A 19,744-nucleotide genomic window follows, 5' to 3' on the forward strand; every position below is an offset into this window, starting at 1 on the left:
TCATTTTTATTTATAAGTAGAGATGAGCGAACAGTGTTCTATCGAACTCATGTTCGATCGGATATTAGGCTGTTCGGCATGTTCGAATCGAATCGAACACCGCGTGGTAAAGTGCGCCATTACTCGATTCCCCTCCCACCTTCCCTGGTGCCTTTTTTGCTCCAATAACAGCGCAGGGTAGGTGGGACAGGAACTACGACACCGGTGACGTTGAAAAAAGTAGGCAAAACCCATTGGCTGCCGAAAACATGTGACCTCTAATTTAAAAGAACAGCGCCGCCCAGCTTCGCGTCATTCTGAGCTTGCAATTCACCGAGGACGGAGGTTTCCGTCCAGTTAGCTAGGGGTTAGATTCTGGGTAGGCAGGGACAGGCTAGGATAGAAGGAGAAGACAACCAACAGCTCTTATAAGAGCTAAATTCCAGGGAGAAGCTTGTCAGTGTAACGTGGCACTGACGGGCTCAATCGCCGCAACCCAGCTTTCCCAGGATCCTGAATGGAATACACTGTCAGTGTATTCCCGTATACCCGATATATACCCCCGATACCCGTTCCAACGGTGTGCCCCCCCCACCTTCACCCCAGAAATACCCTGCAAGTCCCCTAGCAATAGAATTGGGGGCTATATACACCCACTATTTTTGCTACTGCCATATAGTGCCATTGTCTCACTGGGAATTCAAGAATATATTGGGCTTACATATAACTTCAATTCAGGGAGAAGCTTGTCAGTGTAACGTGGCACTGACGGGCTCAATCGCCGCAACCCCAGCTTTCCCAGGATCCTGAATGAACACACTGACAGTGTATTCCCGTATACCCCATATATACACCCCAAATCCCCGTTCCAACGGTGTGCCCCCCACCTTCACCTCAGAAATACCCTGCAAGTCCCCTAGCAATAGAATTTGAGGGCTATATACACCCACAATTTTTGCTACTGGTATACAGTGCCATTGTCTCACTGGGAATTCAAAGAATATATGGGGGTTATGTGCACCCACAATTTTTAATACTGCTATACAGTGCCATTGTCTGACTGGGAATTCAAAGAATATATGGGGGTTATGTGCACCCACAATTTTTAATACTGGTATATAGTGCCATTGTCTGACTGGGAATTCAAAGAATATATGGGGGTTACGTGCACCCACAATTTTTAATACTGCTATACAGTGCCATTGTCTGACTGGGAATTCAAAGAATATATGGGGGTTATGTGCACCCACAATTTTTACTACTGGTATACAGTGCCATTGTCTGACTGGGAATTCAAAGAATATATTGGTGACGTGCACCCACAATTTTTGCTACTGCTATACAGTTCCATTGTCTCACTGGGAATTCAAAGAATATATGGGGGTTATGTGCACCCACAATTTTTAATACTGGTATACAGTGCCATTGTCTGACTGGGAATTCAAAGAATATATGGGGGTTATGTGCACCCACAATTTTTAATACTGGTATACAGTGCCATTGTCTGACTGGGAATTCAAAGAATATATGGGGGTTATGTGCACCCACAATTTTTAATACTGGTATACAGTGCCATTGTCTGACTGGGAATTCAAAGAATATATGGGGGTTACGTGCACCCACAATTTTTAATACTGCTATACAGTGCCATTGTCTGACTGGGAATTCAAAGAATATATGGGGGTTACGTGCACCCACAATTTTTAATACTGGTATACAGTGCCATTGTCTGACTGGGAATTCAAAGAATATATGGGGGTTATGTGCACCCACAATTTTTAATACTGGTATACAGTGCCATTGTCTGACTGGGAATTCAAAGAATATATGGGGGTTATGTGCACCCACAATTTTTAATACTGGTATACAGTGCCATTGTCTGACTGGGAATTCAAAGAATATATGGGGGTTATGTGCACCCACAATTTTTACTACTGGTATACAGTGCCATTGTCTAACTGGGAATTCAAAGAATATATTGGGGTGACGTGCACCCACAATTTTTGCTACTGCTATACAGTTCCATTGTCTCACTGGGAATTCAAAGAATATATGGGGGTTATGTGCACCCACAATTTTTAATACTGGTATACAGTGCCATTGTCTGACTGGGAATTCAAAGAATATATGGGGGTTATGTGCACCCACAATTTTTAATACTGGTATACAGTGCCATTGTCTGACTGGGAATTCAAAGAATATATGGGGGTTATGTGCACCCACAATTTTTACTACTGGTATACAGTGCCATTGTCTAACTGGGAATTCAAAGAATATATTGGGGTGACGTGCACCCACAATTTTTGCTACTGCTATACAGTTCCATTGTCTCACTGGGAATTCAAAGAATATATGGGGGTTATGTGCACCCACAATTTTTAATACTGGTATACAGTGCCATTGTCTGACTGGGAATTCAAAGAATATATGGGGGTTATGTGCACCCACAATTTTTAATACTGGTATATAGTGCCATTGTCTGACTGGGAATTCAAAGAATATATGGGGGTTACGTGCACCCACAATTTTTAATACTGGTATACAGTGCCATTGTCTGACTGGGAATTCAAAGAATATATGGGGGTTATGTGCACCCACAATTTTTAATACTGGTATACAGTGCCATTGTCTGACTGGGAATTCAAAGAATATATGGGGGTTACGTGCACCCACAATTTTTAATACTGGTATACAGTGCCATTGTCTGACTGGGAATTCAAAGAATATATGGGGGTTATGTGCACCCACAATTTTTAATACTGGTATACAGTGCCATTGTCTGACTGGGAATTCAAAGAATATATGGGGGTTATGTGCACCCACAATTTTTAATACTGGTATACAGTGCCATTGTCTGACTGGGAATTCAAAGAATATATGGGGGTTACGTGCACCCACAATTTTTAATACTGCTATACAGTGCCATTGTCTGACTGGGAATTCAAAGAATATATGGGGGTTACGTGCACCCACAATTTTTAATACTGGTATACAGTGCCATTGTCTGACTGGGAATTCAAAGAATATATGGGGGTTATGTGCACCCACAATTTTTAATACTGGTATACAGTGCCATTGTCTGACTGGGAATTCAAAGAATATATGGGGGTTATGTGCACCCACAATTTTTAATACTGGTATACAGTGCCATTGTCTGACTGGGAATTCAAAGAATATATGGGGGTTATGTGCACCCACAATTTTTACTACTGGTATACAGTGCCATTGTCTAACTGGGAATTCAAAGAATATATTGGGGTGACGTGCACCCACAATTTTTGCTACTGCTATACAGTTCCATTGTCTCACTGGGAATTCAAAGAATATATGGGGGTTATGTGCACCCACAATTTTTAATACTGGTATACAGTGCCATTGTCTGACTGGGAATTCAAAGAATATATGGGGGTTATGTGCACCCACAATTTTTAATACTGGTATACAGTGCCATTGTCTGACTGGGAATTCAAAGAATATATGGGGGTTATGTGCACCCACAATTTTTACTACTGGTATACAGTGCCATTGTCTAACTGGGAATTCAAAGAATATATTGGGGTGACGTGCACCCACAATTTTTGCTACTGCTATACAGTTCCATTGTCTCACTGGGAATTCAAAGAATATATGGGGGTTATGTGCACCCACAATTTTTAATACTGGTATACAGTGCCATTGTCTGACTGGGAATTCAAAGAATATATGGGGGTTATGTGCACCCACAATTTTTAATACTGGTATATAGTGCCATTGTCTGACTGGGAATTCAAAGAATATATGGGGGTTACGTGCACCCACAATTTTTAATACTGGTATACAGTGCCATTGTCTGACTGGGAATTCAAAGAATATATGGGGGTTATGTGCACCCACAATTTTTAATACTGGTATACAGTGCCATTGTCTGACTGGGAATTCAAAGAATATATGGGGGTTACGTGCACCCACAATTTTTAATACTGGTATACAGTGCCATTGTCTGACTGGGAATTCAAAGAATATATGGGGGTTATGTGCACCCACAATTTTTAATACTGGTATACAGTGCCATTGTCTGACTGGGAATTCAAAGAATATATGGGGGTTATGTGCACCCACAATTTTTACTACTGGTATACAGTGCCATTGTCTAACTGGGAATTCAAAGAATATATTGGGGTGACGTGCACCCACAATTTTTGCTACTGCTATACAGTTCCATTGTCTCACTGGGAATTCAAAGAATATATGGGGGTTATGTGCACCCACAATTTTTAATACTGGTATACAGTGCCATTGTCTGACTGGGAATTCAAAGAATATATGGGGGTTATGTGCACCCACAATTTTTAATACTGGTATACAGTGCCATTGTCTGACTGGGAATTCAAAGAATATATGGGGGTTATGTGCACCCACAATTTTTACTACTGGTATACAGTGCCATTGTCTAACTGGGAATTCAAAGAATATATTGGGGTGACGTGCACCCACAATTTTTGCTACTGCTATACAGTTCCATTGTCTGACTGGGAATTCAAAGAATATATGGGGGTTATGTGCACCCACAATTTTTACTACTGGTATACAGTGCCATTGTCTGACTGGGAATTCAAAGAATATATGGGGGTTATGTGCACCCACAATTTTTAATACTGGTATACAGTGCCATTGTCTGACTGGGAATTCAAAGAATATATGGGGGTTACGTGCACCCACAATTTTTAATACTGCTATACAGTGCCATTGTCTGACTGGGAATTCAAAGAATATATGGGGGTTACGTGCACCCACAATTTTTAATACTGGTATACAGTGCCATTGTCTGACTGGGAATTCAAAGAATATATGGGGGTTATGTGCACCCACAATTTTTAATACTGGTATACAGTGCCATTGTCTGACTGGGAATTCAAAGAATATATGGGGGTTATGTGCACCCACAATTTTTAATACTGGTATATAGTGCCATTGTCTGACTGGGAATTCAAAGAATATATGGGGGTTACGTGCACCCACAATTTTTAATACTGCTATACAGTGCCATTGTCTGAGTGGGAATTCAAAGAATATATGGGGGTTATGTGCACCCACAATTTTTAATACTGGTATATAGTGCCATTGTCTGACTGGGAATTCAAAGAATATATGGGGGTTATGTGCACCCACAATTTTTAATACTGGTATACAGTGCCATTGTCTGACTGGGAATTCAAAGAATATATGGGGGTTATGTGCACCCACAATTTTTAATACTGGTATATAGTGCCATTGTCTGACTGGGAATTCAAAGAATATATGGGGGTTACGTGCACCCACAATTTTTAATACTGCTATACAGTGCCATTGTCTGAGTGGGAATTCAAAGAATATATGGGGGTTATGTGCACCCACAATTTTTAATACTGGTATATAGTGCCATTGTCTGACTGGGAATTCAAAGAATATATGGGGGTTATGTGCACCCACAATTTTTAATACTGGTATACAGTGCCATTGTCTCACTGGGAATTCCACAAATAATTTGGGGATTCATTCACCCTACATCTCAGGCTCTTGCCATATTCACCCAGGTTGTCAGTGCTGCACCAGCTCGTTCCCAGACAGCTCGGCCCGAAAAACGCGTTACCTATATAGAGGATTTGGACAATGAAGACAACATGTTCTAAATCTAATGTCTGCACCTTCTCCAGAATTAAAATAAAGGCAGCGTTTAACTTTCAAATAGCACTGCACAAAGGAAGAGCTTATCAGCTTGTCTCATGACATGCTACTGAAAAGTTTCATTTGTGTATCTTAATGTAAATATAGTTGTATAAGCTTTTTGGGTTTTAGGCACTGCCAAGTTATTTATTACCACCCACTCCCTTATAATGATGATGACGCCAAAGTCACTGTGGGTGTTCAGAGCTCACAGCTTTGGGTGACATTTGTCTTGCTCTCTGTCGGTACCAGCTGTCTTTTTGGATACCGTAAAGTTATGTTGACTTTATTAACAGCTATAGAAGCTTTAGCCAGGTTGTGACGGTGTGTAACCCTAACAACACTAAGTGGGATACACATTAATAGTCAGTCTATGTACGCTAAACGTATCACTGAAGTAATTTTTTTTCCCTCTCCCCTAATATAAGAAAGGAACAGACATTAGACCTAGACCGGGGTTCGAGGCTTGAAAAAATCCAGTATTATTTGTTCTTCATGATGTGAAATATGTGTTGAAAAGCAACCCAAGATGAAGTCAGCCATGTGTGCCAGTGTGTTACTTGGCATGCCTTTGCTGGCCCCAACTGTAAGGGTCACTCTCCATTTCCTCCATTTTCCACTCCCCTTCACACCATTTGTGGTGAAGCAATGGGATGCACTGAAGTGCACCCTCTAGCCTCGTGTGGGATAGGGACATCAGATGCCACTCCAACCCCCTCGTCTTCCTCCGCCAGCCAACGGTGCGAAGATGAGAGGAGTGTGCTCTGAATGTTTTCTGCCTAGCAGAGGCTAGTTCTCACTTACGAAAATGGCCCCACTTTGACCTGTATATCAGGCACAATGGTGTAGGTTTCAAAGAAACATGGCACCAACAAGTTGGAAAACGTGGGCCATGCGTGGACCGTGTTTGAGTCTGGCAAGCTCCAGATCTGCTACCAGGTTCCAGCCATTATCACAGGCGCAAAAATGCCAGGCCCCAGGTGTAGCAGGGAAAAAAAAATGCCATCTCAGCCAGGATGGCATCCCTGACCTCGGAGGCACTGTGCTGTCTGTCCCCCAAGCTGATCAGTTTCAGCACGGCCTACTGACATCTCCCCATGCCAGTGTTACAGTGTTTTCCGCTAGTAGCTGGGGTGGAGGTTGCAGCTTCGTAGGGTTTCAGTCTACTCCTGCCATGAATTTTGGCCTGGGAGAGGAGATAGGCCACCCCAGTTTGCACCCGGGGAACAGACTCCACCACATTCACCCTGCCTGTCATTAAAGATAAGCACTGCAGCATCCCTGACCACAGGCGCTTGTCCATGTGTCGGTGGTCAAGTGGACCTTGCAGCAAAGCGCAGAGCTCTGGGCCCGACTGATGTTATGGGACACATGCAGGCGCAAGGCAGAGACAGCACACCAAGAGAAGTAGTAACGGCTAGGCCCAGCATAGGGAGGTGCCCCAGCTGCCATCTGCTGACGGAAGGCCTGGGTCTCCAGAAGCATAAACAAACACCAACATCTCCAGGGCCAGCAGTTTATCGATGAGGCTGTTACAGGCTTGGGCATGGGGGTGGGTTGTATTGTACTTCTGCCTGCAATGAAAAGCTTGGGAAATGTGGAGTGGCTGGGAAGAGGCGCATGATGGTGCAGGCCAAAAGGGCGCATGAGGGTGAACTCCCCAATGTGTCAGAGATAGGTGTGTAGGTGTCCTTGCATCATATACTTGCACCATATTTGGCTTTGGAAGTTAATTTTGTGCCAAAAAGTGGTTAAGACAGCGATCCCTCAGCTACTCCCGTTACACTGTCTATTGAAGTTACCATCTGTGGAAGTGGACCACCATTTCTAAGATCCCAAAGGAAGCAGGCAAGAGATGTGCAGTTCAGAAAAAAAGATGAGAAAATAAGTTTAGGCTGTAGAGCACAGAGGGATCGGAGAGGACAGAGCTGGTGTCGGCCAGGTATTCCCACAACATGCGCCTATACTTGTCCCTCCTGGTGACACTAGGCCCCTGAGTGGCAGTAATTTGTCCAGGGGGGCCATTAACGTGTTCCAGACCTAGGAATAAGTCTTCCAACAGGGTAGAGTTTTGCATGCCTTTGCTTCTACCCACTGTTTTTGCTGCTTAGCTTCCCTCCACATCTACTCTGCTTTCACCCCTAAACATCACCCCAGTTTATGCCTTTGCTTCTACCCAGGTTTTTTGTTGATTTAGCTTCCCTCTACATCTACACTGCTTTAGCCCCTAGACATCACCCCTGTCCATGTGGGGTCGGTGGCCTCGTCATCCACCAACTCCTCTTCCAATTGCGCACTGCCCCCTTACTGCAAACCGCACATGACCACAGCTTGCCTTGATGGCAACTGTGTCTCATGATCCCCACTTAGGTCCAGACAAGTCGGTGGCGGGTCCAAAACCCCAAAATTGGAAGGAAATGGCAGATGCTGCAGTATTTCTAACACCTGTTCCTGGTGCTCGGGCCTGGTCTGTGTTGTACCCTGCACCCTGCTTAACGCATCTGCCATATCCGAAGTTGTGCTGAGCGCATGCTAATGTTTCGTGTCCAGTGCAATGGATGGGATGGGATTTCACATAAGTCTGCCACCCATGGCCACTCATGGTTGAGCAACTGAGGGAGTTGACTTTGACGAACCCGAGGGTTTTGGAGTTGGAACTACATCAAAGGTCTGTGCTGCTCACACACTCTGCTCAACACATGATATGTTTAGTGCCAGCAGTGTGGAGACGTCGCACAACAGCCGTTGTTCCAGCAGGTACAGGCGTTGTAGGAGTGCATAGAGGCTAGCAGCGGCAACTATACACTTTAAAAACTATCCGCACAAGCGCCACACTTTCACCAGTAGCTCAGGAACATTGGGGTACCTTTTTCAAAAGATTAGCAGCAATGAGTTAAAAACGTGGCCCAGGCATGGAATATGTTGCAGGCTGCCAAGCTACAGAGCCAATCCCAGGTTACGGCCATTATCACACATGACAACATGCCTGGGCCCAGGTGCAGTGGCAAAAACCACATTGCCGTCTCATCGAGGATGGCATGACTCACTTTGTAGGCAGTGTGCTGTCTGGCCCCCAAGCTGATGAGCTTCAGCACGGCCCGCTGACGTCTCCCCACACCAGTGTTGCAGCGTTTCCAGCTCGTAGCTGGGGTCAATTTAACAGCGGAGGAGGGTGGTGTTTCAGCCCTCCTCCCAGGAATGTTGTGTGGGGAGACAAGTCAGGCCACCACATTTTGCGACCCGGTCCACGCCTCAACTACATTCAACCACTGTGCCCAAATTGAAAGGTAGCGTCCCTGTCCGCATGCACTTGTCCATTCGTAACTGGTCACATGGAACTTTAGGGCTAAGCGCTGAATTTAGGGACCGCCTCATGTTTGGGGGAAAGTGCTGGTGTGGACGGCACAGTGCGGTGGCGCAGTAGACACTCTGCCCAAAAAGGGCAGAGTGTCCCCCAGCCGGGATTCCAACATCTCCTGGGCCAGATTTCTTGAGATGAGGCCGTTGAAGCCTTGGGCATGTGGGTGGGTTGCGCTGTACTTTAGCATGAAATGAAAGGCTTGGGAGATGGGGAGTTGATGGGAAGAGGCGCATGATGGCGCGGGCAAAAGGAGAAATGGCAGGAAAAGGTGAGGATAAGGGTGAACTCCCCAAAGTGTCAGAGGCAGATGTGGAGGTGTCCTGGCTCCTGGTCTGGACTGCAGCGCCAGCCCTGTCAACAGTGGAAGAGGCAGTGGCCGCCAGGCCAAACGACGATTATCCTGCGCTTGCTCTCACCCACTGAGCCCAGGGCTTGCCTTCCAAATGATGGCACCCGCAAGAGGTGGTGAGATTCCTCTCCGCAGATCTCCAAACCATCTTGGACTTGCAAATTGCACTAAATTTGTCATGTAACTGACATGTATATGATGAGTCTATCCATTGTCTGTTCATTTTGGTGAAAGTCAGCCTGTCAGCTGACAGACAGCTGTGCTTGTCAGTGATGATGTCACCGGCTGCTTGTACCCCCAGTTTTTGCTGCTTAGCTTGCCTCCACATCCACACTGCTTTTGCCCCTACACATCACCCCTATCCATGCCTGTGCCTCTAGCCATAAGTCTGCCACCCATGGAAACTCATGGTGCAGAAAGTGAGGGAGCTGACTCTGAGGAACCCTTGGGTTTTGTAGCTGGTACTCCATCAAAGGTCTCTGCTGCTCACACACCCTGCTGAACATACGGTATCTAGGGTTAGAGCGTGTGGTGACCTCGCACAACAGTAGGTGCTTCAGGCAGATGTAGGCCTTGCTGGAGTGTATTGCGGCTAGCTCCAGGTACTGTAGACTTGGGAAAGTGGGTGTCCAAGTGCCGCACTTTCACCCTTAGCTCAGCTAATTTGGGGTATGTTTTTAAAGATCATTGCACCACTACATTGAACATGTGGGCCAGGCATGGAACGTGTTGGAGGCTGGCAAGCTCCAGAGCCCTCCAACAAGCTAAAAAACCTGGCCCCAGGGGCAGCGGGGATAAACAAATTGCCATCTCATCCAGGATGGCATCCCTGACCTCAGAGGCAGTGTGCTGTCCGTCTCCCAAGCTGATGAGCTTCAGCCCAGCCTGCTGACGTCTCCCCACACCAGTGTTGCAGCGTTTTCAGCTCGTAGCTGGGGTAAATCTAACAGCGGAGGAGGAGGAGGGTGGTGTTTCAGCCCTCCTCCCAGGAATGTTTTGTGGGGAAACAAGTCAGGAAAATTCTTGAAACGGGAGAGTTTTGCATCTTTGCCCTTGCTGCCTATGGACATCCCTTTGCCTCTAGCCACCATTTTCCCTGCTTTGCTTGCCTCCAAATCCACACTGCTTTTGCCCCTAGACATCACCCCAGTCCATGCCTTAGCTTGTACCCCCAGTTTTTCCTGCTTAGCTTGCCTCCACATCCACACTGCTTTTGCCCCTAGACATCACCCCAGTCCATGCCTTAGCTTGTATCCCCAGTTTTTCCTGCTTAGCTTGCCTCCACATCCACACTGCTTTTGCCCCTAGACATCACCCCAGTCCATGCCTTAGCTTGTACCCCCAGTTTTTCCTGCTTAGCTTGCCTCCACATCCACACTGCTTTTGCCCCTAGACATCATCCCTATCCATGCCTCTTCCCCTAGCCATAACTCTGCCACCCCTGGAAACTCATGGTGCAGAAACTTTGGTTGCTGACTTTGAGGAACCCTTGGGTTTTGTAGATGGAACTCCATCAAAGGTCTGTGCAGCTCACACACCCTGCTCAAGATATGGTATTGTAGGGTTTCAGCGTGTGTGAATGACGGACAACAGCCTGTGTTTGGACAGATGTAGGCCTTGCTAGAGTGTTTTTAGGCTAGCAGCGACTCCTGTGCACTTGCAAAAGTGGGCGCACAAGCGCCGCATTTTCAACAGTAGCTTCGGTACATTTGGGTATGTTTTTAAAAAACTTTGCACCACTAGGTTAGACGTGGGCCAAACATGGAACGTGTTGGAGGCTGGCAAGCTCCAGAGCCGCTACCAGGTTCCAGCCATTATCACAGGCGTAAAAATGCCAGGCCCCAGGTGTAGCAGGGAAAAAAAAATGCCATCTCAGCCAGGATGGCATCCCTGACCTCGGAGGCACTGTGCTGTCTGTCCCCCAAGCTGATGAGCTTCAGCACCGCCTGCTGACGTCTCCCCACACCAGTGTTTTAGCGTTTGCCGCTAGTAGCTGTGGTGGAGGTTGCAGCGTCGTAGGGTTTCAGTCTACTCCTGCCATGAATTTTGGCCTGGGAGAGGAGATAGGCCACCCCAGTTTGCACCCGGGGAACAGACTCCACCACATTCACCCTGCCTGTCATTAAAGATAAGCACTGCAGCATCCCTGACCACAGGCGCTTGTCCAAGTGTCGGTGGTCAAGTGGACCTTGCAGCAAAGCGCGGAACTAAGGGCCCACCTGATGTTGAGTGACACGTGCTGGTGCAAGGCGGGGACGCCACACCGGGAGAAGTTGAGACGGCTAGGGACGGCATAGTGAGGTGCCACAGTTGCCATCAGGTCCGGGAAGGCGGGAGTTTCAACAAGCCGGAACGCCAACCTCTCCTGGGCCAGCAGTTTAGCGATGTTGGCGTTCTAGGCTTGCGTGGGTGGGTGGTTAGCGGTGTATTTCTGCCGGCGCTCCAATGTATGAGAGATGGTGGGTTGTTGTAAAGAAGCGCCTGATGGTGCCTTTGATGGTGCAGGAGAAGGAGATAAGACAGAAACAGGGGAGGATGAGGGAGAAGTCAACAAAGTGGCGGAGGCAGATGAAGTGATGTCCTGGCTCGTCCTCTGGAGTGCATCGCCAGCACTGTGAGCAGAGGCAGTGGCATGAACGGCGGGCGACGTTTGTCCTGCCGTTGCTGCCTGCCACTGATTCCATTGCTTGGATTCCAAATGACGGTGCATTGAAGTGGTGGACAGGTTGCTCTTCTCAGGGCCCCTACTCGATTTCGAGAGGCAAATTGTGTAGACGACACTATATCTGTCCTCGGCGCATTCCTTGAAAAAACTCTACACCTTCAAGAAACGTGCCCTCGATGGGGGAGTTTTTCTGGGCTGGGTACAAAAGGGAACATCTTCGGACATTCCGGGTCTGGCCTGGCTTCGGCAAAGCAGCTGACCTCTGCCTCTGGACATGTCTCTGCCTCTAGCTACCCTTTTTGGTGCTGCACCTGCCTCAACATCCACACTACTTTCCCAGCTTGACATCTGCCTTGTCCAGGTGGGGTCGGTGTCCTCGTCGTCCACCACCTCCTCTTCCAACTCCTGTCTCGCCTCCTCCTCCTGCACAATGCGCATGTCAACTGGCTGCCCTGACAGCAACTGCGTCTCATCGTCGTCGATGAGGGTGGGTTGCTGGTCATCCGCCACCAAATCGACCGGAGATGGAATGGAGGAGACTCTAGTGTTTGAGCATCTGGACACAGATACTCGTCTGTTAGGTCCGTGGAATCGCGAAATGGAGGGGCAGGTTGCGGTACAGTCAAAGGAAGGGAGAACAGCTCTGGGGAGCAGGGACAGTTGGGGTTATTGTTCTGAGAAGATTGGGAATTTTGGGTGGAAGGAGGACAAGACTGTTGGGTAAGAGGAGGTAGAGGCTGACTGGCTGGTGGACAATGTGCTTTAAGCGTTATCCGACAGCCATTGCAAGACCTGTTCCTGGTTCTCGGGCCTACTAATCTTTGTACCATTCAGCCTAGTTAATGTGGAACTTTTGTGCAAAGCGCAGAACTTAGGGCCCGCCTGATGTTAAGGGACACACGCTGGTACAAGGCTCAACTCACCCTAAGTGCCAAAAACACTGCTGGTGCAAGGCTCTACTCATGCCAAGGGCCTCAATCTCTGCTGGTAGCTCAGCTTAAGGTCATGTAACTTTGTTTGGAAGGGCTCATGTTAAGGGCTAGAAAAGTGAATTTTGGAAGGTCTTACCACATCACACACACACACACACACACACACACACACACACACACACACACACACACACACACACACTCAAAATGACAGTTAAGGGTGAGGGCTTTTGGAATTCCCATTGCCTATTCCATTTGTGGTTGTCATGGGGAACGTGATTTAAAGGGGTGGTTGTTACTGTTTGTTGAGCTTAAATTGGGGTTTGTGTCCATCCATTTGGGGAGTAAAGAAGGTTTCCAGGTATTTTCCCACTTTGATAGAGGTTTTTTTGAATGTGGAAAGTGTGTAGTTGTTAGGCAGTGATGTTGGGGTAATAGAGGGTCTTTGGTGTGTTAGATGCCCCCAGGCATGCTTCCCCTGCTGTCCCAGTGTCATTCCAGAGGTGTTGGCATCATTTCCTGGGGTGTCATAGTGGACTTGGTGACCCTCCAGACACGGATTTGGGTTTCCCCCTTAACGAGTATCTGTTCCCCATAGACTATAATGGGGTTCGAAACCCGTTCGAACACACGAACATTGAGCGGCTGTTCGAATCGAATTTCGAACCTCGAACATTTTAGTGTTCGCTCATCTCTATTTATAAGCACTGAGTCCTTTGGTATTAAATCATTCAATTCAACTATTAAACAGATGTGTGCATATATCAGTGGGATTCCTACTAAACCCATCAAAGGTAGTGGTTGGTGCTGGTGGCATGTATCTGGGGTGCATGGACTGTATTGGTGTAAGGGAATTGTTAGTTGTGCAATTCCGTAGTGCTACTGCTGAAACCAGAAAGAAGGGAAGACAGAAACAGTGAGTCTTCTACTTGACCCAACCCTTGTCTCTACATACTTACCAGATCTAGGCGACAGATGGGAACTTGATGACGGTCCCTTCTCTGAATAAGTGTACATAGAACAAGAAAAAACAAACAAATAGGATGAGTCAGCAAGCCAAGGGTCAAAGCCAGAGAGACAAAGCAGTCCAAAATTGTAATCCAAAAGAGTAGTCACAAGAGAAGCCAAAGGTCAGAGGTCATTAATACAATAGTAGGCAGAGATCCAAGAAGTGAACGCCCCAATCGCAAATACTGGATGTCCATTACACCAAGCCATGCCCCTACCAGCCAGCCAGACACCGCAAAAGATGGGAGAATGAACATAACATAATGACTATGATGAAAAAAACCCATGAAACAATAATGTGATATCTCCAAGATGTATATCTAAAATATCATAAATAAAATATATAGATGCATATAAAAAAAATTTTTTACCATCAATGGTTGGTTATTAGAGATGAGCGAACACTAAAATGTTCGAGGTTCGAAATTCGATTCGAACAGCCGCTCAATGTTCGTGTGTTCGAACGGGTTTCGAACCCCATTATAGTCTATGGGGAACAGATACTCGTTAAGGGGGAAACCCAAATCCGTGTCTGGAGGGTCACCAAGTCCACTATGACACCCCAGGAAATGATGCCAACACCTCTGGAATGACACTGGGACAGCAGGGGAAGCATGTCTGGGGGCATCTAACACACCAAAGACCCTCTATTACCCCAACATCACAGCCTAACAACTACACACTTTACACACTCAATACCACCTCTCTGACAGTAGGAAAACACCTTGAAACATGTGTATTTGGCACTTGCAGTGAGGAGAGCTTGTCACCAGCAGTGAATTTGGCCCTTGTAGTAAGTTGAGGTTGGCACCAACATTTGTTTTGAAAATCAGGGTGGATTGAGCCTCTAACCAGCAGAGTTTGGGCAAATTCATGGTGGAGGGAGCCTCTAAAAACCCCAGTTTGGACCAATTCATGGTGGAGGGAGACTCTAAAAACCCCAGTTTGGACCAATTCATGGTGGAGGGAGACTCTAAAAACCCCAGTTTGGACCAATTCATGGTGGAGGGAGCCTCTAAAAACCCCAGTTTGGACCAATTCATGGTGGAGGGAGCCTCTAACCAGCCCAGTTTGGACCAATTAATGGTGGAGGGAGCCTCTAAACAGCCAAGTTTTGGGAAATTCATGGTGGAGGGAGCCTCTAACCAGCCCAGTTTGGACCAATTCATGGTGGAGGGAGCCTCTAAACAGCCCAGTTTGGGCAAATTCATGGTGGAGGGAGCCTCTAACCAGTCCAGTTTGGACCAATTAATGGTGGAGGGAGCCTCTAACCAGCCCAGTTTGGACCAATTAATGGTGGAGGGAGCCTCTAACCAGCCCAGTTTGGACCAATTAATGGTGGAGGGAGCCTCTAACCAGCCCAGTTTGGACCAATTAATGGTGGAGGGAGCCTCTAACCAGCCCAGTTTGGACCAATTAATGGTGGAGGGAGCCTCTAAACAGCCAAGTTTTGGGAAATTCATGGTGGAGGGAGCCTCTAACCAGCCCAGTTTGGACCAATTCATGGTGGAGGGAGCCTCTAAACAGCCCAGTTTGGGCAAATTCATGGTGGAGGGAGCCTCTAAAAAACCCAGTTTGGACCAATTCATGGTGGAGGGAGCCTCTAATTAGCCCAGTTTGGACCAATTAATTGTGGAGGGAGCCTCTAACCAGCCCAGTTTGGACCAATTAATGGTGGAGGGAGCCTCTAACCACCCCAGTTTGGACCAATTCATGGTGGAGGGAGCCTCTAACCAGCCCAGTTTGGACCAATTCATGGTGGAGGGAGCCTCTAAACAGCCAAGTTTTGGGAAATTCATGGTGGAGGGAGCCTCTAACCAGCCCAGTTTGGACCAATTCATGGTGGAGGGAGCCTCTAAACAGCCCAGTTTGGGCAAATTCATGGTGGAGGGAGCCTCTAACCAGCCCAGTTTGGACCAATTAATGGTGGAGGGAGCCTCTAAACAGCCAAGTTTTGGGAAATTCATGGTGGAGGGAGCCTCTAACCAGCCCAGTTTGGACCAATTAATGGTGGAGGGAGCCTCTAACCAGCCCAGTTTGGACCAATTAATGGTGGAGGGAGCCTCTAACCAGCCCAGTTTGGACCAATTAATGGTGGAGGGAGCCTCTAAACAGCCAAGTTTTGGGAAATTCATGGTGGAGGGAGCCTCTAACCAGCCCAGTTTGGACCAATTCATGGTGGAGGGAGCCTCTAAACAGCCCAGTTTGGGCAAATTCATGGTGGAGGGAGCCTCTAAAAAACCCAGTTTGGACCAATTCATGGTGGAGGGAGCCTCTAATTAGCCCAGTTTGGACCAATTAATTGTGGAGGGAGCCTCTAACCAGCCCAGTTTGGACCAATTAATGGTGGAGGGAGCCTCTAAAAAACCCAGTTTGGACCAATTCATGGTGGAGGGAGCCTCTAATTAGCCCAGTTTGGACCAATTAATTGTGGAGGGAGCCTCTAACCAGCCCAGTTTGGACCAATTAATGGTGGAGGGAGCCTCTAACCACCCCAGTTTGGACCAATTCATGGTGGAGGGAGCCTCTAACCACCCCAGTTTGGACCAATTCATGGTGGAGGGAGCCTCTAAACAGCCCAGTTTGGGCAAATTCATGGTGGAGGGAGCCTCTAACCAGCCCAGTTTGGACCAATTAATGGTGGAGGGAGCCTCTAAACAGCCCAGTTTGGGCAAATTCATGGTGGAGGGAGCCTCTAACCAGCCCAGTTTGGACCAATTAATGGTGGAGGGAGCCTCTAAACAGCCAAGTTTTGGGAAATTCATGGTGGAGGGAGCCTCTAACCAGCCCAGTTTGGACCAATTAATGGTGGAGGGAGCCTCTAACCACCCCAGTTTGGGCAAATTCATGGTGGAGGGAGCCTCTAACCAGCCCAGTTTGGACCAATTAATGGTGGAGGGAGCCTCTAAACAGCCCAGTTTGGGCAAATTCATGGTGGAGGGAGCCTCTAAACAGCCAAGTTTTGGGAAATTCATGGTGGAGGGAGCCTCTAACCAGCCCAGTTTGGACCAATTCATGGTGGAGGGAGCCTCTAAACAGCCCAGTTTGGGCAAATTCATGGTGGAGGGAGCCTCTAAAAAACCCAGTTTGGACCAATTCATGGTGGAGGGAGCCTCTAATTAGCCCAGTTTGGACCAATTAATTGTGGAGGGAGCCTCTAACCAGCCCAGTTTGGACCAATTAATGGTGGAGGGAGCCTCTAACCACCCCAGTTTGGGCAAATTCATGGTGGAGGGAGCCTCTAACCAGCCCAGTTTGGACCAATTAATGGTGGAGGGAGCCTCTAACCAGCCCAGTTTGGACCAATTAATGGTGGAGGGAGCCTCTAACCACCCCAGTTTGGACCAATTCATGGTGGAGGGAGCCTCTAACCAGCCCAGTTTGGACCAATTCATGGTGGAGGGAGCCTCTAAACAGCCCAGTTTGGGCAAATTCATGGTGGAGGGAGCCTCTAAAAAACCCAGTTTGGACCAATTCATGGTGGAGGGAGCCTCTAATTAGCCCAGTTTGGACCAATTAATTGTGGAGGGAGCCTCTAACCAGCCCAGTTTGGACCAATTAATGGTGGAGGGAGCCTCTAAAAAACCCAGTTTGGACCAATTCATGGTGGAGGGAGCCTCTAATTAGCCCAGTTTGGACCAATTAATTGTGGAGGGAGCCTCTAACCAGCCCAGTTTGGACCAATTAATGGTGGAGGGAGCCTCTAACCACCCCAGTTTGGACCAATTCATGGTGGAGGGAGCCTCTAACCACCCCAGTTTGGACCAATTCATGGTGGAGGGAGCCTCTAAACAGCCCAGTTTGGGCAAATTCATGGTGGAGGGAGCCTCTAACCAGCCCAGTTTGGACCAATTAATGGTGGAGGGAGCCTCTAAACAGCCCAGTTTGGGCAAATTCATGGTGGAGGGAGCCTCTAACCAGCCCAGTTTGGACCAATTAATGGTGGAGGGAGCCTCTAAACAGCCAAGTTTTGGGAAATTCATGGTGGAGGGAGCCTCTAACCAGCCCAGTTTGGACCAATTAATGGTGGAGGGAGCCTCTAACCACCCCAGTTTGGGCAAATTCATGGTGGAGGGAGCCTCTAACCAGCCCAGTTTGGACCAATTAATGGTGGAGGGAGCCTCTAAACAGCCCAGTTTGGGCAAATTCATGGTGGAGGGAGCCTCTAAACAGCCAAGTTTTGGGAAATTCATGGTGGAGGGAGCCTCTAACCAGCCCAGTTTGGACCAATTCATGGTGGAGGGAGCCTCTAAACAGCCCAGTTTGGGCAAATTCATGGTGGAGGGAGCCTCTAAAAAACCCAGTTTGGACCAATTCATGGTGGAGGGAGCCTCTAAACAGCCCAGTTTGGGCAAATTCATGGTGGAGGGAGCCTCTAACCAGCAGAGTTGGGGGAAATCAGGGTGGAGGGAGCCTAGTATTAGCAGAATTGTGCAACGCTTATGGTGGATGAGTATGAGGATGCGGAGGAATTGGAGAGGTTGAGTACAGACATGGAGTTTCATGTTGGGGTGCTTTACACAGGTGGGCACAAAAATGACGGCTCTACCCAGTGGTGGTTCATTTTTATCAAAGTGAGCCGGTCGGCACTCTCAGCTGACAGACGGGTGCGCTTGTCAGTGATGATGCCACCGGCTGCACTGAACACCCTCTCAGATAGGACGCTGGCGGCAGGACAGGACAGCACCTCCAAGGCATATAGGGCAAGTTCAAGCCACAGGTCCAACTTCGACACCCAATACGTGTAGGGCGCAGAGGGGTCGGAGAGGACAGGGCTGTGGTCGGAAAGGTATTCCCGCAACATGCGCCTATACTTCTCACGCCTGGTGACACTAGGACCCTCCGTGGCGGCACTTTGGCGAGGGGGTGCCATCAAGGTGTCCCAGACCTTAGACAGTGTGCCCCTCGTTTGTGTGGACCGGTGAGAACTTGGTTGCCTACTGGAGGAACTGCCCTCCCTGCCGCCAACGTCACATGCTGGAAACATCTCCATCATATTCTGCACCAATTGCCTGTGGCAAGCATTGATGCGATTGGCCCTCCCCTCTACCGGAATAAAAGACGAGATGTTGTTTTTATACCGGGGGTCAAGGATAGCAAAGATCCAGTACTGGTTGTCCTCCATGATTTTGACAATACGCTTGTCGGTTGTAAAGCACCCCAACATGAACTCAGCCATGTCTGCCACAGTGTTAGTTGGCATGACTCCTCTGGCCCCACCGGAAAGTTCAATCTCCATTTCCTCCTCATCCTCCATGTCTACCCATCCGCGCTGCAACAATGGGACGATTCGAAGTTGCCCGGAAGCCTCCTGTATCACCATCACATCATCGGACAACTCTTCTTCCTCCTCCTCCTCCTCCTCCTCCTCCTCCATTAAACGCAGTGAAGCGGACAGATGTGTGGACCTACTCTCCAGCTGTGACGGATCGGATGCTATCCCTAACTCCTCTGTGTGATCTGAGTTATCCCTGATGTCAATCAGGGATTCTCTCAGAACACACAAGAGCGGGATTGTAAGGCTCACCATCGCATCCTCAGAGCTCACCCTCCTTGTGGACTCCTCAAAGACCCGTAGGATGTCACAAAGGTCTCTCATCCATGGCCACTCATGGATGTGAAACTGAGGCAGCTGACTTTGTGGCACCCTAGGGTTTTGTAGCTGGTATTCCATCAAAGGTCTCTGCTGCTCAACCACTCTATTCAACATCTGAAACGTTGAGTTCCAGCGTGTGGGGACGTCGCACAAAAGCCGGTGTTGTGGCACA

The sequence above is a fragment of the Leptodactylus fuscus genome, chromosome 3, assembly GCF_031893055.1.
Source record: "Leptodactylus fuscus isolate aLepFus1 chromosome 3, aLepFus1.hap2, whole genome shotgun sequence".
In the NCBI taxonomy this organism is placed as follows: domain Eukaryota; kingdom Metazoa; phylum Chordata; class Amphibia; order Anura; family Leptodactylidae; genus Leptodactylus; species Leptodactylus fuscus.